This window comes from Pongo pygmaeus, chromosome 10 (genome assembly GCF_028885625.2).
Source record: "Pongo pygmaeus isolate AG05252 chromosome 10, NHGRI_mPonPyg2-v2.0_pri, whole genome shotgun sequence".
Taxonomy (NCBI): Eukaryota; Metazoa; Chordata; class Mammalia; order Primates; family Hominidae; genus Pongo; species Pongo pygmaeus.
In genome coordinates, this window is record NC_072383.2 from 73967930 (window position 1) to 73989464 (window position 21535).

General features: G+C 41.3%; 1 long non-coding RNA gene across 1 annotated transcript in view; it reads right to left on the reverse strand.

The window, feature by feature from the left end:
• LOC129009791 (uncharacterized) overlaps positions 1-20587 on the reverse strand; it is a 393225-nt gene extending 372638 nt beyond the window's left edge. Inside the window, exons 1-2 of the long non-coding RNA XR_008492847.2 lie at positions 20441-20587; positions 13510-13591 (exon numbers count right to left, since the gene is read on the reverse strand). This is a non-coding gene — a long non-coding RNA (uncharacterized LOC129009791). The remainder of the gene's footprint in view (positions 1-13509; positions 13592-20440) is intronic.
• Positions 20588-21535: the final 948 nt, after the last annotated feature.

The window sequence follows — 21535 nt, forward strand, 5'->3', positions numbered from 1 at the left end:
GTATACGTGGAAGGACTAAGTAATTCTTTAATTTCAAATTTCCATTCACCATCACTTAGTTGATGAGTTTGGGAGCAAGAGGAAGGGTTGAAAAGAACAAGTGAATGAATATGCACCAAAGCATATTCGGAAAGCGAAAGAAATATTAAAGGAATAAAAAGTAGAATGTATGAGACAAACTCAAAGGAGTTCAATTTTTTTTTTTTTTTTTTTTTTGAGACAGAGTCTCGCTCTGTCACCTAGGCTGGAGTGCAGTGGCACGATCTCCGCTCACTGCAACCTCCGCCTCCCGGGTTCAAGCAATTCTCTGCCTCAGCCTCCCGAGTAACTGGGATTACAGGCACCCACCACCACGCCTGGCTAATTTTTTTGTTATTTTTAGTAGAGATGTGGTTTCACCATCTTGGCCAGGCTGGTCTTGAACTCCTGACCTCATGATTCACCTGCCTCAGCCTCCCAAAGTGCTGGGATTACAGGCATGAGCCACCATGCCTGGCCAGGAGTTCACTTTAACATTGGTTTGTACCCAAACTACTGTACAAGCTGTGACTAGATTAATAATTGTCTTTGAGTGCAGGAGAGTTATTTTAAGGAGGTGAAAACAAGAGAAGATTGTTTGCCTAGTGCCCTGGCCGGATGCTGTTTTGCTGGGAAGACGGAGCCAGATCTAAGTGGGATTGTTCTGGATCACACCAGCCTGAGGTCATCTCTGGTTCAGAAGCTGATGGGCAGGGCAAGGAATCTTGGCCTCTAGGAAACCCTTTAACTGTGTAGTTAGATAGAATAAACTCCTCACCCTGCATTCGTCTGCCTGCCCAGGAGTCTCCAGAACAAATCTGAATTTTTGAGAATCTAGTAGGCTCTTGTAACCGAAAACATAAACCACCACCATTTCTTCATCAACCCAGAAAACAGTGAGAGATTAAGTGGTTTAAATTGAAGAAGTGATTCAGAAAAGACGTAAAGAAGAACCTTAAAATCAAAAAAGATTAGACATTAAATCAGGTTACAAATGAAATTCTTATTAATGACAATCTCAAATATTGGACAAGCTTATGTTTTACATAAATTCTCACATCACTATCACAGCAGCACAAGGATCCAGGTATTATGATTCCCATCTATAAGTAAGGAAATAGACTAAGATTAAATGACTTGCCCAAGAGTACGCACCAAACCAGGTCTAGCTGACACTAAAGCACGCGCTCCTAACCTCTCCACTAAGCTGCTTTGTTGAACTCTGTGAAGGATATCATAGGATGTAAATATAGCTCCATCTAGACAGACAAGAAGACACGAGATACCAATGGTGGGATGTCTGAGATTTTGAGGAGTTAGAAATGAAGGAGAGGAAATTTTTATACCCTCTCTCTGGTCCCTGGTCTTATATTTATGAAATTCCTACTTTCAGCAAAGAAAAAAGTCTGAATGGGGGACCTGCTAAGAGCAGAGAAAATCCCCCCAGGGATCATTTTAGGCCACTGCTTATAAAAGAACAAAAATAAAATGGGAGGAACTCCAGAACCAAAGTCCTAGAGTCCCTATTTGCTTGTGAATGAAAGAGACTAGTATGTAAATAAGAGCTTTGCATAAGCCAGACATTCTTTCAAGTCCAGTTTATCTGCAGTATGAGTCACTTCCTTTTTAAAAGCAAGAACTAAAAGAGATAGAGGCACATAGTCATTACCCAGTACAAACCTTCTCAACAGACCTTTTCTTCTTATTCAAATCGCAAGAAGGTAAAAGACTCTTGCTCTAACAAAACAGCAACATCATTTTGCATATAGTGTACACACTGTTTGTCCAGTTAATACCCTCCTTCAGCAGAGGGAAATGAACAAGTGAGATTAACAGGCAGATGACATGATACAAGGAAAGCACAGGTCCAGCCAGGGTTAACCTGACACAAAGGAATCTGAATAACAAGAAGCCTTTGAATGACTCAGGTAAGATTTATCTCCTCCAAAAGGAAGTTAACCCCATGTTACTCACAGTAGCAAAATTACTCATGAACTTTGGAGGAAGTCTCAGAGAAGGCTATGGTCAGAAAATGGAAAAGGAAACAAGCCACAGGCTCTTCTTCAGATGAGGACTCTGCACAGGGCTTGACCTTTCAACTGAAGAACAACCACAGTAGTATTCTGAGATGGCACAAGCGTATGGGAAAGTGACTGCTTCTCTCCCACCCCAATGTCTACTGTAAGTCTTGTTCAGCCCCTGAGACAGATTTATCAGAGCTGATTCATTTTGCAGGAGTTGAAGACTAGATCTGAGGAGTAAAGTAGGAAGAAAGAGAGCAGGTAAGTAGAAACCAAAGGACATTCCTATTACCTCGGGAGCTCTAGAGGCCTGATTCATCCTTCCTCTAAGCCCTGCATATGAAACTATGTCCAGCAAAGTCTCAGACTCACCCAACCCTTCCCATGTCCACATTCACAGCTAACAGGAGCCACCAGCACCAAAGTTTAAAGGCCTTGGGAGGCCTGACATAATACAACAATATTTTATTGAGTACCTACTATGTGCTAAGCACTGTGCTAGGTGCCAAGGTTACAACCATAAGCAAAATAATAGATCATTCTCCATTCTCTGGGTGCTACGGTTCAATGGAAGACACTGACAGAGTGGTGCTTCCAATGCCAATGCTAAATGCTATAATGTGGGTGGAAGAGGTGGAACAGGTTATTCTGAGAGCTCATGGAAGGGCGAAGAGGACAATCTTCTCAGGAAATAGTGTCCTCCAAGCTGAGACCTAAAGGATGAAGTGGAAGTAAAGACAAGACTTCCAGAAGGGGAGACTCAAGAGAAAGCCAGAGCTTTGACTCTGGGTATACAGAAAAACTGGAATGCCTTAGATCCATCTCATACAAGAAAGGAAACCATGTCACCTCAGAATGGAGTATTTTTCTCTTTTTAGTGTTTTATTAAGTAATCCTCCTCATGGGTTGTGAGGAAAACCCTACCCAGGAAGCAGCAGTCTTTTGCTCTCTCAACAAGAATTTTCCCTAACTTTGCTTATCTGGTAATTGGTGAATCTGAAGATTGTTCTTATCTGATAAGATTTCAGAGTATTAGGAAGACCTTCCAATTCTTCCTAACTTTATCAAAAATGTTTTTGAATGTGCTGTTAAGACTAGATATGTGGGCCAGGCGTGGTAGCTCACGCCTGTAATCCCAGCACTTTGGGAGGTGGGCAGATCACGAGGTCAAGAGATCCAGACCATCCTGGCCAACATGGTGAAACTCTGTCTCTACTAAAAATAAAAAAATTTGCTGGGGGTGGTGGCACTCGCCTGTAGTCCCAGCTACTCAGGAGGCTGAGGCAGGAGAATTGCTTGAACTTGGGAGGCAGAGGTTGCAGTGAGCCGAGATCGCACCACTGCACTCCGGCCTGGCGACAGAGCGAGACTCCATCTCAAAAAAAAAAAAACTAAATATATGATGGCCAGGCATGGTGGCTCACTTCTGTAATCCTAGCACTTTGGGAGGTTGAGGCAGGTGAATCACCTTGAGGTCAGGAGTTCAAGATCAGCCTGGCCAACATGGTGAAACCCTGTCTCTACTAAAAATACAAAAATTAGCTGGTTATGGTGGCGCATGCCTATAGTCCCAGCTACTCAAGAGGCTGAGGCTCGAGAATCATTTGAACCTGGGAGGCAGAGGTTTCAGTGAGCAGAGATCATGCCGCTGCACTCCAGCCTGGGCGACAGACTGAGACTTCTTCTCAGAAAAAAAAAAAAAAAAAGACTAGATATGTGATTATCACATGCACAAAATAAATAAATTTTAAAAGCACATGCATAGGCACATGGAAACAAAGTTAAAAAGAGAGTCGTAGGACAACATAGGTAAAATTCTAAAACTAATAACAGCAAACATTTATTGAATGCTTGTCCTGTATCATCTATTTTTTCTAATTTTTTTATATATGTTATGTCAGTTACTGCAATTTACATAGTACAGTTAACCCTTGAACAACATGAGTTTGAATCCTGCAGGTACATTTATATGCAAATTCTCGTCAATAAATATGCTTGGCCCTCCATATCAGGTTATGTAACTGCAACCAAACAGTATTTGTGGGATGCAAATATGGAGGGACAGCCAGCTTTTCTTACCCACAGTTCCGCAGGGCCCACTGCAGATCTTAAGTATGCATGGATTTTGGTATCCACAGGCAATCTTGGAATCAATTTTCCTGTGGATACCAAGGCAAGACTATTATAGGTTCTACTGATATCTCTATTTTACATATGGGTTAACTAAGGCACAGAGAGTTTAAGCAACTTGCCCAAGATCATACAGCTAGCGTAGAATCGGGATTTGAACTCAGAGTCCATGAGCTTATCTGCAGAGAAAGCCAATCAGGGCAAAGATACCGGCCAGTTCTATGTGGGCTGGAGCAGAACTGAAAGTCTCTCTATCTACCGAGTACCTTAAGCAATACAAACTGTACCTGTTCCACCTGTTAAATCCTGAAGGCTGAAAACTCCTGAAATGTCCAGATCCCTCCCCAAATTCCTTGAACTATGTTATTTCCTTTGGGAACCCCTACATTCTTCCATAAAAAAGAACAGGTCTGATGTGGTGACTCACATCTGTAACCCCAGCACTTTCAGAGGTCAAGGCTGGAAGACTGCTTGAGGCCAGGAGTTTGAAACCAGCCTGAGCACCATAGTGAGGCCCAGTTTCCACAAGAAACGAAATTATTTTAATTAGCTGAGCGTGGTCACACAGGCCTATGTCCCACCTACTCAGGAAGCTGAAGTGGAAAGATCACTTGAGCCCAGGAGTTTAAGGCTGCAGTGAGCCATGAACCTGTCACTGCGCTCCAGCCTGGGCAACAGAGCGAGACCCTGTCTCTATTTAAAAAAAAAAAAAAAGTAAGAAAGAAAAGAATAATTTTTGGTCACTGGAACTGTTGCTTCAGGATGACCGTGATTATGTTAGATTCATCAAGTTCTTGACACAAAACATAATAAGTTTGCTTTTCTGAGGAACATCCAAAATAATTTTAAGTGAATACTAAATCTTTACTTGAAGGAATTAAGCCAGCTAGTTGTAATGTGGGAAAGTCATCTAAATAATTTGTGTACTACTCAATTCTAAATAATTTGTGTACTACTCGAAAGAAAGACTTTAAAAAGAAACTTAAAATACTTTTTCCCTTTGGTAAAAACTGTTCTAAGTTGAAGACTTATTCAGCTACTCACAGTAAAATGGTGCCTGTAACTTTTTAAAATTTTTTTTGAGATGCCAGTTACAGGCTGTTTTGTACAGGTCATGCTGCTATGTGAACAAAATGCTGAAATGTCTAAAGTGGTAAGAATTTTAATTTGTCTGTATCATTTTATTTTCAAATTTAGTGCCATTTTGCTAATTTAAAAAAAATAATCTGGGGGAATGCTTTTAAGAATATTTATCTGCTTTGGGTTGCAAGTAACAGAAATTCCTTCCTCAAAGTTGCTCAGCAGAAGAGAAACGGGTGCCTCTCTGGCTGATAGTAGCATCTAGCCTTGTAGATTGACTCTGAGCCCTTGTAGGTCTTTAATCTTTTCTGTATATTCAGCTAGAAATACACATTGCCACTATAATAGTCATTTCAAAAAACAAAAATCAAAAACCTGACCACCTGACCAACTCTCTTGTTTTAGGAGTTGATAGCTCACAGATCATTTCCATTTTCCCAAAATAAATCAAAGCTGGATGAGATGTGCTCAGAAAAGGACTTTGTAAACACTGCTTATCTGAAATAATTGAGCCTCTGTGATAACATTTAATAATACCTGCAGAGAACAGGGCACGGTGGATCACGCCTGTAATCCCAGCACTTTGGGAGGCCGAGGCGGGCAGATCGCCTGAGGTCAGGAGTTCAAGGCCAGCCTGACCAACGTGGTGAAACCCCATCTCTACTAAAAATACAAAAATTAGCCAGGTGTGGTGGCGCATGCCTGTAATCCCAACTACTTGAGAAGCTAAGGCAGGAGAATTGCTTGAACCCGGGAGGTGGAGGTTACAGTGAGTGAGGTCGTGCCACTGTACTCCAGCCTGGGTGACAGAGTGAGACTCTGTCTCAAGAAATAATAATAATAATAATAATACCTGCAGAACAGATGAACTTTAATGTTCAGGTAAGCAGCTGTGAAGGTGTCTATATTCAGAAGTCCATATTCTAAAGACCAAGAAACACTAAAGCCTGAAGAGTGAAAGTGCTGCTAGAAACTGGTTTGAACAGTTTCAAACCCCAATTTTTTTAAAATTTGAAAATATTTTATTGAGAGTAAAGATTTTTCATTATTTGTATTTACCTATAATTCTTTACTAGTCAAAAGGGAAACAAATAATAAAAATATTTACCTTTAGGAAGCTTTTTGTTTTTGAGATGGAGTCTCTCTTTGTTGCCCAGGCTGGAGTGCAATGGCGCCATCTCAGCTCACTGCAGCCTCCACCTCCCAGGTTAAAGCAATTCTCCTGCCTCAGCCTCCCGATTAGCTGGGATTACAGGCACCTGCCTCCAGGCCCGGCTAATTTTTTGTATTTTTAGTAGAGACAGGGTTTCGCCATGCTGGCCAGGCTGGTCTCAAACTCCTGACCTCAGGTGATCCACCCGCCTCGGCCTCCCAAAGTGTTGGGATTACAGGTGTGAGCCACCACGCCCGGCCTCTTTTTTTTTCCTTTTGAGACAGGATCTCACTCTGTCACCCAAGCTGGAGTGCAGTGGCACAATCATGGCTCACTGCAGCCTCAACCGCCCAAGACCAAGCAATCCTCCCACCTCAGCCTCCAGAGTGGGCAGGACTACAGGCATGCACCACTACACTCAGCAAATTTTTAAATTTTTTGTAGAAATGGGGTCTCACTATGTTGCCCAAGCTGCTCTTGAGCTCCTGGACTCAAGCAATCCTCCCACCTCAGCCTTCTAAAATGCCAGGGTTACAGGTGTGAGCTACTGCACCTGGCCTAGGAAGCTTTTAACACGAGTTACAAACAGTTTTGTAAATCTGAGAAGTTTATGTGTTTGTCCATTTTAAACTATTCTAAATTCTGATTTAGAGGCCTGCGAACATTATCGAGTACCAGTAATGTCAGTCTTAAAGATAACAACAATTTCCATATTGATTAGTAAAATCATGTTAAAAATTATATTGCAATTCTACATTTTTATTTTTTAACCAATTCTAATTTGCCAATCACGGGAGTATATAATTTTCTTCTTGGTCTTTAATTTTTAATACATGACTTTAAAAACTAAATATTCCCTCTTTAGTCAAATACTGGTTGATACTCCATCTTGGGAAACAGGTTGCTATAGGAACTCCTAAAGTAAGGAGTATAATGCTTACCCCAATTTTTAAACAAAGGCAATGCCATATTTATGAAACAATAGATTTGGAGAGCAAAAAGTGATGAATACTGTTTTTTAAAACATACTAAACTCACTTGTTATTTTCTATCATTACCCACTGCCCTCGATGAGAAAAAATTGAAAATGTTTACTAATAGTTCATTTATGCGCAGCTGTAAGCAGTAATTTAATTACTTAACTATGGAATGGTTATTCTAAAGCAACAATTTAATTACTTAACTATGGAATGGTTATTCTAAAAAAATCCTAGATTGCTGTGAACTATGGAATGTCTATAAAAATCATTAGCATTGTTTTGGTTTTAAATATTTGAAACACTAAGAAAAACATTTGAAGCTCTTTTGTCATGATCTTTTTTTTTTTTCTTTTTTGAGACAGGGTTTTGCTCTGTCACTGAGGATGGAGTACTATGGTGCAATCACAGCTCACTGCAGCCTCAGCTTCCCCGGGCTCAGGTGATTCTCCCATCTCAGTCTCCCAAGTAGCTGGGACTACAGGTGCGCACCATCACATCCAGCTAATTTTTGTATTTTTTGTAAAGGCAACGTCCTTCCACGTTGCCCAGGCTGATCTCAAACTCCTGGACTCAAGCAATCCTCCCGCCTCAGCTTTCCAAAGTGCTGGGATTACAGGAGTGAGCCAGGATCCAGTCTCGTATTTATTTATATAAAGGGATCTTACCTCTCCGGATGGAAGAGACTGAAATGGAATTGTCAAAGTCCAAATATGTGTATCTGTTGCATTTAAAGTAGCACAGTTTCTCATGCCTGTTTTTTTTCAATAGGCAATTACAACCATTTGAGGTCATGCTGCATCCCCAAAATTTCAAAGATGCAACTGTATTACACCGAAAAGCAGTTGAATTCAAGTGGCCATTATTTAAGGGGTCAAATTTATTCATGCAATGAATAAACAATCCTGACTGAATTCAACTGTTTATGGTTCAGGTTGTTTGTTTTTGTTTTGTTTTGGAGATGGAGTCTCACTCTATCACCCAGGCTGGAGTGCAGTTGTGCAATCTTGGCTCACTGCAACCTCCACCTCCTGGATTCAAGCAATTCTCCTGCCTCAGCCTCCCGAGTAGCTGGGACTATAGGCACACGCCACGACACCGAGTGCTGTATTTTTTTAGTATTTTAGTAGAGACGGGGTTTCATCGTGTTGCCCAGGCTGGTCTCGCACTCCTGAGCTCAGGTAATCCGCCTGCCTTGGCCTCCCACAGTGCTAGGATTACAGGCGTGAACCACCGCCCCTGGCTGGTTGTTTTCTTTTTTAAAGAACTGATTTCCTTCCCAACAAATTCAGTCTTTCTTCCCAAACCATTTATGTGAGTACATGTAATTTTTAACACAAAAGCTGGCAAAAACCCTATATTTACAAGACCTGTTGGTTGACAATAAGTACAAAACTACATAAACACAGATTTTTCCCTGTAGATAAAAATCCTAGATTGCTGTGAAGAAACCCCATTCACTTTAACTTCCTTTAAGAGCAAGAACGGATTTCCATGCACTGATTTACACCAGGAAATAGTTTTGTTGGTTATTTACAAATGCTTTTGAAGAATGCAGGTGGAATTACACATGAGGCTGCCACAAAAATAAATGTTAGTAAAATCATGACTCTATTCAGCATTAATCAAAGAGCAGAAGAGAAGTTATTATGAAAAATCTTACTCAGCAAACAATAAAAGATAACATTCCACTAGTTAAAGAGCAATTTTAAAATAGTTACAAACATGAGTCAAATAATGAACACATGTTAACACATATTCAATTCACTGGTGGGGAGCCAGAAGCATGATCAAGCTGGTTTAAAGGCCATTTGGGGACCTGGGTACTCAGAAAAATTAGTGAAATTTGTAAAAGAGAATGTATGAATAAGACTACTAGGTTAAGTCAAAAGAGGTTAATGCCCTACAGGGCAATGAAACCATAATCTTTAGAGTTATCTTTTATACCAGACGTAAACCTAAATGAACATGTGACCTCACAGAGTCTAGGCCTTGTCAGTAGTAAATAATGAGTAATCCTTGGTGGCCTTTTAAACATTTTCCCAATGTGACATTGATAAGACATGCTGTTCCTCTTCTTTTTTTTTTTTGAGACAAAGTCTCACTCTTGTTGCCAAGGCTGGAGTGCAATGGTACGATCTCAGCTCACTGCAACCTCTGCCTACCAGGTTCAAGCGATTCTCCTGCCTCAGCCTCCCAAGTAGCTGGGATTACAGACGTCTGCCACAGTGCCCGGCTAATTTTTGTATTTTTAGTAGAGATAGGGTTTTACCATGTTGGCCAGGCTGGTCTCGAACTCCTGACCTCAGGCAATCTGCCCACCTTGGCCTCCCAAAGTGCTGGGATTTGAGTCATCACGCCCGGCCCCCTCTTTTTTCTTTATTTCCAAGTTTGCAATTTTTTAAAAAAACCTCTGAAGCTGTGCTTAAATAAAAATTAGATTCTAGTACTACACATCAGAAGAGCTATTATTGAAAAGCCATTCCCAAATTTTGGGTTGTTCTCACCCCTGATTTGAAACAACGATTCTCCATCTCACAAGCCACCAAGTTTGCCTCCTTTTTGTCTCTCCCTATTCTAGTAAAGCCCTGAAAGTTTACTGCGAAAGCCATCTGGTTCTCTCCTCTGCACATGAGCACAAATTACACAAATTGCCTTCCCACTTTTAGAAGAAATATCACAGTCTGCCACACTAACATCAGACAAATTTCACCTGAGAGAAAAATGCTTCTTTTAAGCAAACATGAGTCTTCACTGTCTTGTCCTTGCCATGCACTAATGACCAATCAGCTACCTTTCTTAGTAATCACCTTCATTTTATTGGAAAGCCAATACTACTCTCCAAGCAAAATAATCACTGTGCCTTTAACTTCCTCCTAGATTTAGTTTTCCAATTCTAAATTCTCTTTGGGGACCCTTTTAAATTTGTCTTAATCTGATAGATGAAAATGCTCTCCTAAAACTCCTAGGACAAGCACTCCCACAAATATTGAAATAAATGAGATTACATTTCCTTTGCCTGTTTATACCTCCTCTCAGAGTAAAACATGCAAAACTCAGAAAAGAATGTAAATGAAAAACAATAGCGAAAAAATAAATAAATAAAAAGCAAGTAATTGCTTTGGGCTGGGAATTTGCTGTCTGTTGAATGTGCTGGATTTTTTGGTGTGTGGTAGTGCCCCTGATCTGCTACAGGAGTCCACGGCACCAAGCTGGGAAGCACCGGCCTCTGCCTACAGCACACACACTCCAGACTTCCTCACAAATGAGGCCCATGAAGACCAAAATGAAGGGAAAGGCCTAGCATGTAAATATCTCATTAGCCTGGGCCTGGGCTGGTTGCCCAGCACTGATTGGGTTCCCAGTGACTTCTTTTAGGATTGGGGCCAGGACTTATTTTTATGTTCGATCTTGAAGCAATTTATTCAGTTCCCACAAACCTCCTGGTATTGTGAAAACTTCAGAGTCCACAGTGGCAGTCTCTGAGAAGGGTGTTTGAGTAGACTAGCCAGGAGAGAGAAAGACAAAACGCCACAAAGACACATAATGAAGTAGAGAGCCGTACCCCTGTTGGTCAGAACAGTCCAAGTTTTGATCTGCCAGTCAATCTCCAGAGCTAAATTCCCACACCAGCTTGAGTAACCAGCTGTCACACCCTCCAAGGGAAAACCTCCCATGTAGGAGGTCATGAGGGAAAAGAGGCAATGGACAGGGAAATTTCATGTACTGATCACTAACACATTCCCAACCCTGCACAAGGTGCTTTAGCTAAATTATTCTTCAAATTAACCCCATGAAGAAGGACAAGAAATAAGAACCTATAGCCACTGTGTCATCAACCTCCATGCTCACCTTTAATTCAATGGACAAACTCAGGCCATGTAGAAAACTTGGGAAGCCAACTTCAGTGCCAGAATTAATTATGTAACTTGAATAAAACCAGATTTAATGATTCCTTTTCACTTGACTCCCATCACAGGCTCATTAGTAAGGACAGAAATTTACCCCAAAGTGAATCACACGTATGAAGGGCTACTCAGCATTCTTGGAGGATGAATGGTAAATGTCCTCCCAGTTGCCTAGAGACGCTGAATATACAGACAGCTATGGCTCATGGAGGGATTTTTTTTTTTTCTCCCTCTGACCTCTAGCCAGACTTGGGCTGAATATCAGAGGCCAAGTTCTTGGTCACATTCATATCTTCCTGGGCTTCTAGAAAAAGGTTGAGTGGGTTAGCTGAGGTGCAATAGTCAGCACTTTTCAGCAGGCAGGAACCATCCGTGCTGAAGGAAAGATAGCACACAGGGTGCCCAAAGTCATAGGTTTCTTGAAAGTCACAGGATTTTTGAAGAAGACAGGAGCTATGTTTTTTAACATATGCTACTAAAACTCCAACCTGTGATCCTAAGAAGCTGAGGATATGGAAAAAATCTGATGGTACTAAAGCTTTCCATTCCCAAAGGAAGCAATGACCTTTGACATTTATTCATTCAGTTATTTCTCCAACAGGTAGTTATTGAGAGGTTACTATAGACTAGAGACCATTCTAGGACATGGGCAGCAGTGAACAAGACAACAGTGACAAAAAGATTCTTTTGTCTTTCTAGTTAAAGTAATAAGTGTTTGGCGACAAAAACTATAAAATGGAGGTAAACTGGAAAGAGTAACCACCTGAATCCTCCCAACCGGGAAAAAAAAAAAAAAAAAAAACTGTTAACTTCATGGGATGTACACTCTCCTTTTCAATCTATTTTTTTTTCCTCTTTTTTCTTTTTTAGAGATAGGATCTTGCTCTGTCACTCAGGCTGGAATACAGTGGCATAATGATAGCTCACTGTAGCCTCAAACTCCTGGGCTCAAATGATTCTCCTGCCTCAGCCTCCTAAGTAGTGGGGACTATAGATTCTCATCACCACACCTGGCTGCTTTTAATTCTTTGTAAAGGCGGGTCTCACTACGTTGCCCAGACTGGTCTTAAACCCCCAGCCACAAATGATCCTCAGGCCCTGGCCTTCCAAAGCACTGGGATTACAAGTGTGAGCCATATTTGCAGTCCAATTAAAGACTAATTTCCTAATTCCAATAGTAAGACTAGTAAGACTTTTTTCTTTTTAACAAGTGAGTTACACCCAATAGAAATGAAGAAAACAAAAAGGAAATTCAATGGATCCCCAAGCCCTCCTCACTCACCCCCTGGGCTGCTGGCCAGGACAGAGCAAGTGCTGCAGCCCCCACAGCTCCCAGTTGACTGCAGGAATGCAGGGGGCAGCATCATGATAGCCTTAAATACCTACAGGCCCTGGTTCATAGCCTTGGGTTCACCTGCCCAGGCAGGGGAGAGAAAATTCCATCAGTGAGTATAACAACACACCGTCCTGCAGGCTTGACCCTTTTATCAGGTTACAGGCAGCGAGGCCAAAGCTTAGCTGGGTGTGGTTACAGCTCTTACGGAGAACAGCAGGCAAGTGTGGACTACTTGGCACCTGTATAAATAACATGCAATCTCTTCCACACTATATATTACTTAAAGCCAATCGCATTATTATTTAAGTTAGCACTTCTGCCTAAATTCAATCTATTGCACTTTGGCACAGTTGCAAAACATAAGGTCCTAGTTTTTAATTTAAGAGAAGTCTGGTACCCAAAGCTTTGCTTGTAGAGACCAAGCCCTACACAAAAGGAAATTATCTTAAACCATACCAGAGAATCATTTTAAATTCTTCCATCAGTACACCGAAGTTTATTTTATCAATTGTCTTTTTTCTTAAATTATCATCCAATTTTTTTTTTTTAACAGTCCTGCAGTGAACATCCTGATAGCTAAATGTTTGTGAAACAGCTTTATTATGGCCTTAGGATAAATTATTTGAAGTAGAATTTTCAATCCAAAGGGTATATACATTTTTATGGCTTTTGAAATCAAATTGCCAGATTGCTCCCTCAGAAAAGTTATCACAATCTTTATCCCTGCTAGTCTTTTATGGAAGTGTTTATTTCCCTGTAACTTTCTCCACATTGGATATTACCATAAAACAAAATTGTTAATTTGATAGACGAAAAAAATAATTTCATGGTTTTCCTTTGTATTCCTTTATTAGTAATGAAGTGAAAGATATTTTTATATGCTTACTATTTACAGTTGTCCCCTCAGTATCCATGGGGTATTGGTTCCAGGACCTCTTGCAGGTACCAAAATCTGCAAATACTCAGGTCTGCAATATAAAATGATATAGTATTTGCATATAACCTATGCACATTTCCCTGTATACTTTTTTTTATTTTTTATTTTTTGAGATGGAGTCTCGCTCTGTCACCCAAGCTGGAGTGTGGTGGCACCATCTTGGCTCCCTGCAACCTTTACCTCCCAGGTTCAAGCGATTCTCCTGCCTCAGCCTCCTGAGTAGCTGGGATTACAGGCACCCACCACCACGCCCGGCTAATTTTTATATATTTAGTAGAAACAGGGTTTCATCATGTTGCCCAGGCTGGTCTTGAACTCCTAGCCTCAGGTGATCTGCCCACCTTGGCATCCCAAAGTGCTGGGATTACAGGCATGAGCGACTGCACCTGGTCTCTTCTGTATACTTTTTTTTTTTTTTTTTGATGGAGTCTCCCTCTGTCACCAGGGCTGGAGTACAGTGGCGCGATCTCGGCTCACTGCAACTTTCGCCTCCCGAGTTCAAGCAATTCTCCTGCCTCAGCCTCCTGAGTAGCTGGGATTACAGGCGCCCACCAGTACACCCAGTTAATTTTTCATCTTTTTTAGTAGAGATGGGGTTTCACCATGTTGGCCAGGCTAGTCTCAAACTCCTGACCTCGTGATTCGCCCTCCTCGGCTTCCCAAAGTGCTGGGATTACAGGCATGAGCCACCACGCCCGGCCTCCTGTATACTTTAACTAGTCTCTAGATTACTTACAATATCAATAAAATTAAATGTTATGTAAATAGTTGTTATACTGTATTATTTAGGGAATAATGACAAGATCTAAAAGTCTGTACATGTTCAGTACAGAGATAATTATAATTTTTTTTGAAATGCTTTGATTCACAGTTGGTTGAATCCACAGATGCAGAATCCACAGATAGAGGTGGCCAACTGTCCTTTTTTTTTTTTTCTTTTTCTTTTTATTATTATTATTATTATTATTATTATACTTTAGGCTCTATGGTATATGTGTGCAACGTGCAGGTAAGTTGCATATGTATACATGTGCCATGCTGGTGCGCTGCACCCACCAACTTGTCATCTAGCATTAGGTGTATCTCCCAATGCTATCCCTCCCCCCTCCCCCAACCCCACAACAGTCCCCGAAGTGTGATGTTCCCCTTCCTGTGTCCATGTGTTCTCATTGTTCAATTCCCACCTATGAGTGAGAATATGCGGTGTTTGGTTTTTTGTTCTTGCGATAGTTTACTGAGAATGATGATTTCCAATTTCATCCATGTCCCTACAAAGGACGTGAACTCATCATTTTTTATGGCTGCATAGTATTCCATGGTGTATATGTGCCACATTTTCTTAATCCAGTCTATCATTGTTGGACATTTGGGTTGGTTCCAAGTCTTTGCTATTGTGAATAATGCCGCAATAAACATATGTGTGCATGTGTCTTTATAGCAGCATGATTTATAGTCCTTTGGGTATATACCCAGTAATGGGATGGCTGGGTCACATGGAATTTCTAGCTCTAGATCCCTGAGGAATCGCCACACTGACTTCCACAAGGGTTGAACTAGTTTACAGTCCCACCAACAGTGTAAAAGTGTTCCTATTTCTCCACATCCTCTCCAGCACCTGTTGTTTCCTGACTTTTTAATGATTGCCATTCTAACTGGTGTGAGATGCTATCTCATTGTGGTTTTGATTTGCATTTCTCTGATGGCCAGTGATGGTGAGCATTTTTTCATGTGTTTTTTGGCTGCATAAATGTCTTCTTTTGAGAAGTGTCTGTTCATGTCCTTCGCCCACTTGTTGATGGGGTTGTTTGTTTTTTTCTTGTAAATTTGTTGGAGTTCATTGTAGATTCTGGATATTAGCCCTTTGTCAGATGAGTAGGTTGCGAAAATTTTCTCCCATTTTGTAGGTTGCCTGTTCACTCTGATGGTAGTTTCTTTTGCTGTGCAGAAGCTCTTTAGTTTAATTAGATCCCATTTGTCAATTTTGGCTTTTGTTGCCATTGCTTTTGGTGTTTTAGACATGAAGTCCTTGCCCATGCCTATGTCCTGAATGGTATTGCCTAGGTTTTCTTCTAGGGTTTTTATGGTTTTATGTCTAACATTTAAGTCTTTAATCCATCTTGAATTGATTTTTGTATAAGGTGTAAGGAAGGGATCCAGTTTCAGCTTTCTACATATGGCTAGCCAGTTTTCCCAGCACCATTTATTAAATAGGGAATCCTTTCCCCATTTCTTGTTTTTCTCAGGTTTGTCAAAGATCAGATACTTGTAGATATGTGGCATTATTTCTGACGGCTCTGTTCTGTTCCATTGATCTATATCTCTGTTTTGGTACCAGTACCATGCTGTTTTGGTTACTGTAGCCTTGTAGTATAGTTTGAAGTCAGGTAGTGTGATGCCTCCAGCTTTGTTCTTTTGGCTTAGGATTGACTTGGTGATGCGGGCTCTTTTTTGGTTCCATATGAACCTTAAAGTAGTTTTTTCCAATTCTGTGAAGAAAGTCATTGGTAACTTGATGGGGATGGCATTGAATCTGTAAATTACCTTGGGAAGGATGGCCATTTTCATGATATTGATTCTTCCTACCCATGAGCATGGAATGTTCTTCCATTTGTTTGTATCCTCTTTTATTTCCTTGAGCAGTGGTTTGTAGTTCTCCTTGAAGAGGTCCTTCACATCCCTTGTAAGTTGGATTCCTAGGTATTTTATTCTCTTTGAAGCAATTGTGAATGGGAGTTCACTCATGATTTGGCTCTCTGTTTGTCTGTTATTGATGTATAAGAATGCTTGTGATTTTTGTACATTGATTTTGTATCCTGAGACTTTGCTGAAGTTGCTTATCAGCTTAAGGAGATTTGGGGCTGAGACAATGGGGTTTTCTAGATATACTATCATGTCATCTGCAAACAGGGACAATTTGACTTCCTCTTTTCCTAATTGAATACCCTTGATTTCCTTCTCTTGCCTAATTGCCCTGGCCAGAACTTCCAACACTATGTTGAATAGAAGTGGTGAGAGAGGGCATCCCTGTCTTGTGCCAGTTTTCAAAGGGAATGCTTCCAGTTTTTGCCCATTCAGTATGATATTGGCTGTGGGTTTGTCATAAATAGCTCTTATTATTTTGAGATACAACCCATCAATACCTAATTTATTGAGAGTTTTTAGCATGAAGGGTTGTTGAATTTTGTCAAAGGCCTTTTCTGCATCTATTGAGATAATCACGTGGTTTTTGACTTTGGTTCTGTTTATATGCTGGATTACATTTATTGATTTGCATATATTGAACCAGCCTTGCATCCCAGGGATGAAGCCCACTTGATCATGGTGGATAAGCTTTTTGATGTGCTGCTGGATTCTGTTTGCCAGTATTTTATTGAGGATTTTTGCATCAATGTTCATCAAGGATATTGGTCTAAAATTCTCTTTTTTTGTTGTGTCTCTGCCAGGCTTTGGTATCAGGATGATGCTGGCCTCATAAAATGAGTTAGGGAGGATTCCCTCTTTTTCTATTGATTGGAATAGTTTCAGAAGGAATGGTACCAGCTCCTCCTTGTACCTCTGGTAGAATTCGGCTGTGAACCCATCTGGTCCTGGACTTTTTTTGGTTGGTAAGCTATTGATTATTGCCACAATTTCAGCTCCTGTTATTGGTCTATTCAGAGATTCAACTTCTTCCTGGTTTAGTCTTGGGAGGGTGTATGTGTTGAGGAATTTATCCATTTCTTCTAGATTTTCTAGTTTATTTGCGTAGAGGTGTTTGTAATATTCTCTGACGGTAGTTTGTATTTCTGTGGGATCGGTGGTGATATCCCCTTTATCATTTTTTATTGCATCTATTTGATTCTTCTCTCTTTTTTTCTTTATTAATCTTGCTAGCGGTGTATCAATTTTGTTGATCCTTTCAAAAAACCAGCTCCTGGATTCATTGATTTTTTGAAGGGTTTTTTGTGTCTCTATTTCCTTCAGTTCTGCTCTGATTTTAGTTATTTCTTGCCTTCTGCTAGCTTTTGAATGTGTTTGCTCTTGCTTTTCTAGTTCTTTTAATTGTGATGTTAGGGTGTCAATTTTGGATCTTTCCTGCTTTCTCTTGTGGGCATTTAGTGCTATAAATTTCCCTCTACACACTGCTTTGAATGCATCCCAGAGATACTGGTATGTTGTGTCTTGGTTCTCGTTGGTTTCAAAGAACATCTTTATTTCTGCCTTCATTTCGTTATGTACCCAGTAGTCATTCAGGAGCAGGTTGTTCAGTTTCCACGTAGTTGAGCGGTTTTGAGTGAGATTCTTAATCCTGAGTTCTAGCTTGATTGCACTGTGATCTGAGAGATAGTTTGTTATAATTTCTGTTCTTTTACATTTATTGAGGAGAGCTTTACTTCCAAGTATATGGTCAATTTTGGAATAGGTGTGGTGTGGTGCTGAAAAAAATGTATATTCTGTTGATTTGGGGTGGAGAGTTCTGTAGATGTCTATTAGGTCTGCTTGGTGCAGAGCTGAGTTCAATTCCTGGGTATCCTTGTTGACTTTCTGTCTCGTTGATCTGTCTAATGTTGACAGTGGGGTGTTAAAGTCTCCCATTATTAATGTGTGGGAGTCTAAGTCTCTTTGTAGGTCACTCAGGACTTGCTTTATGAATCTGGGTGCTCCTATATTGGGTGCATATATATTTAGGATAGTTAGCTCTTCTTGTTGAATTAATCCCTTTACCATTATGTAATGGCCTTCTTTGTCTCTTTTGATCTTTGTTGGTTTAAAGTCTGTTTTATCAGAGACTAGGATTGCAACCCCTGCCTTTTTTTGTTTTCCATTTGCTTGGTAGATCTTCCTCCATCCTTTTATTTTGAGCCTATGTGTGTCTCTGCATGTGAGATGGGTTTCCTGAATACAGCACACTGATGGGTCTTGAGTCTTTATCCAATTTGCCAGTCTGTGTCTTTTAATTGGAGCATTTAGTCCATTTACATTTAAAGTTAATATTGTTATGTGTGAATCTGATTCTGTCATTATGATGTTAGCTGGTTATTTTGCTCGTTAGTTGATGCAGTCTCTTCCTAGTCTCGATGGTCTTTACATTTCGGTATGATTTTGCAGTGGCTGGTACCGGTTGTGCCTTTCCATGTTTAGCGCTTCCTTCAGGAGCTCTTTTAGGGCAGGCCTGGTGGTGACAAAATCTCTCAGCATTTGCTTGTCTGTAAAGTATTTTATTTCTCCTTCACTTATGAAGCTTAGTTTGGCAGGATATGAAATTCTGGGTTGAAAATTCTTTTCTTTAAGAATGTTGAATATTGGCCCCCACTCTCTTCTGGCTTGTAGGGTTTCTGCCGAGAGATCCGCTGTTAGTCTGATGGGCTTCCCTTTGATGGTAACCCGACCTTTCTCTCTGGCTGCCCTTAACATTTTTTCCTTCATTTCAACTTTGGTGAATCTGACAATTATGTGTCTTGGAGTTGCTCTTCTTGAGGAGTATCTTTGTGGCGTTCTCTGTATTTCCTGAATCTGAATGTTGGCCTGCCTTGCTAGATTGGGGAAGTTCTCCTGGATAATATCCTGCAGAGTGTTTTCCAACTTGTTTCCATTCTCCTCGTCACTTTCAGGTACACAAATCAGACGTAGATTTGGTCTTTTCACATAGTCCCACATTTCTTGGAAGCTTTGCTCGTTTCTTTTTATTCTTTTTTCTCTAAACTTCCCTTCTTGCTTCATTTCATTCATTTCATCTTCCAGGGCTGATACCCTTTCTTCCATTTGATCGCATCGGCTCCTGAGGCTTCTGCATTCTTCACGTAGTTCTCGAGCCTTGGTTTTCAGCTCCATCAGCTCCTTTAAGCACTTCTCTGTATTGGTTATTCTAGTTATACATTCTTCTAAATTTTTTTCAAAGTTTTCAACTTCTTTGCCTTTGGTTTGGATATCCTCCCGTAGCTCGGAGTAATTTGATCGTCTGAAGCCTTCTTCTCTCAGCTCGTCAAAGTCATTCTCCGTCCAGCTTTGTTCCGTTGCTGGTGAGGAACTGCGTTCCTTTGGAGGAGGAGAGGTACTCTGCTTTTTAGAGTTTCCAGTTTTTCTGCTCTGTTTTTTCCCCATCTTTGTGGTTTTATCTACTTTTGGTCTTTGATGATGGTGATGTACAGATGGGTTTTTGGTGTGGATGTCCTTTCTGTTAGTTTTCCTTCTAACAGACAGGACCCTCAGCTGCAGGTCTGTTGGAGTACCTGGCTGGCCGTGTGAGGTGTCAGTCTGCCCCTGCTGGGGGGTGCCTCCCAGTTAGGCTGCTCGGGGGTCAGGGGTCAGGGACCCACTTGAGGAGGCAGTCAGCCCGTTCTGAGATCTCCAGTTTCGTGCTGGGAGAACCACTGCTCTCCTCAAAGCTGTCAGACAGGGACATTTAAGTCTGCAGAGGTTACTGCTGTCTTTTTGTTTGTCTGTGCCCTGCCCCCAGAGGTGGAGCCTACAGAGGCAGGCAGGCCTCCTTGAGCTGTGGTGGGCTCCACCCAGTTGGAGCTTCCAGGCTGCTTTGTTTACCTAAGCGAGCCTGGGCAATGGCGGGCGCCCCTCCCCCAGCCTCGCTGCCGACTTGCTGTTTGATCTCAGACTGCTGTGCTAGCAATCAGCGAGACTCCGTGGGCGTAGGACCCTCTGAGCCAGGTGCGGGCTATACTCTCCTGGGGCACCGTTTCCTAAGCCCGTCGGAAAAGCACAGTATTCGGGTGGGAGTGGCCCGATTTTCCAGGTGCCGTCTGTCACCCCTGGAAAGGGAACTCCCTAACCCCTTGCGCTTCCCGAGTGAGGCAATGCCTCGCCCCTGCTTCGGCTGGCGCACGGTGCACTCACCCACTGACCTGCGCCCACTGTCTGGCACTCCCTAGTGAGATGAACACGGTACCTCAGATGGAAATGCAGAAATCACCCGTCTTCTGCGTCGCTGGCGCTGGGAGCTGTAGACCGGAGCTGTTCCTATTCGGCCATCTTGGCTCCTCCCCTGGCCAACTGTCCTTTTATGAATTAATTGCTCATATGCCTTGGAAGTGTTCTGTATATAGTAAAGATATTAACCCTTTACATATATATACTTTGTAAAAAATGAACTTCTATAATTTACATACTATGCCCAATAGTTTTTGTCTGCCTTGCCCTATATGTCATTTAAATTATTCCTTTCTTCCCTCCTTGGCTGCATTTATGACGAACTTTCCTAATAATATTTCTAAAAGACCATTATCATCTTGAAAGAGTTCAGTACATAACCCATGACGCAGGGGAGAAACAGGGGTGCAGCAGGCAACTCTGTTCAATTTGTATGAAAAAATGTCTTGCATTTTTTCACTTTTTTGACTGTGCTTGAAATAATATTTTACATCATGATTCAGTGTACCTCATGTAAGTATATATGTAAATATACATAGGTAAAAGCATGTTAAGTAAATGTACATATCATATATAAGTATACAGGTATAAAATAAATAAAAGTTTTCTAAAACAGTACTATTCTTTTTAAAAAAAAATGTTTACATACTGTACTTTCTGTTGTCTTAGGACAGATGCATGAGAAGAAAGGATATTTTATAAGGTAAGAACTCAAAAGAGGCAGGTTTCAGTATGTTGTCCAGGCTACAAGGCAGTCGCTCTTCACAGGTGTGATGCCAATACTGATCAGTGTGGGAGTTTTGCACTGCTCTATTTCCAACCTGTGCCAGTTCACCCCTCCTTAGGCAACCTGGTTGTCTCCTGCTTCTGGGAGGTCACTACATTGATGCTGAACTTAGTGCAGACACTCAGCTGGCATCACGCACTACAGCCAAGAACTCCTGGACTCAAGCAATCCTCCCACTTCAGCCTCCTGAATAGCTGGGACTACAGACGCATGCTATCATGCCTGGCAGTACTATCTGTCAGGCCTCTGAGCCCAAGCCAAGCCATCGCATCCCCTGTGACTTGCACATATACATCCAGATGGCCTGAAGTAACTGAAGATCCACAA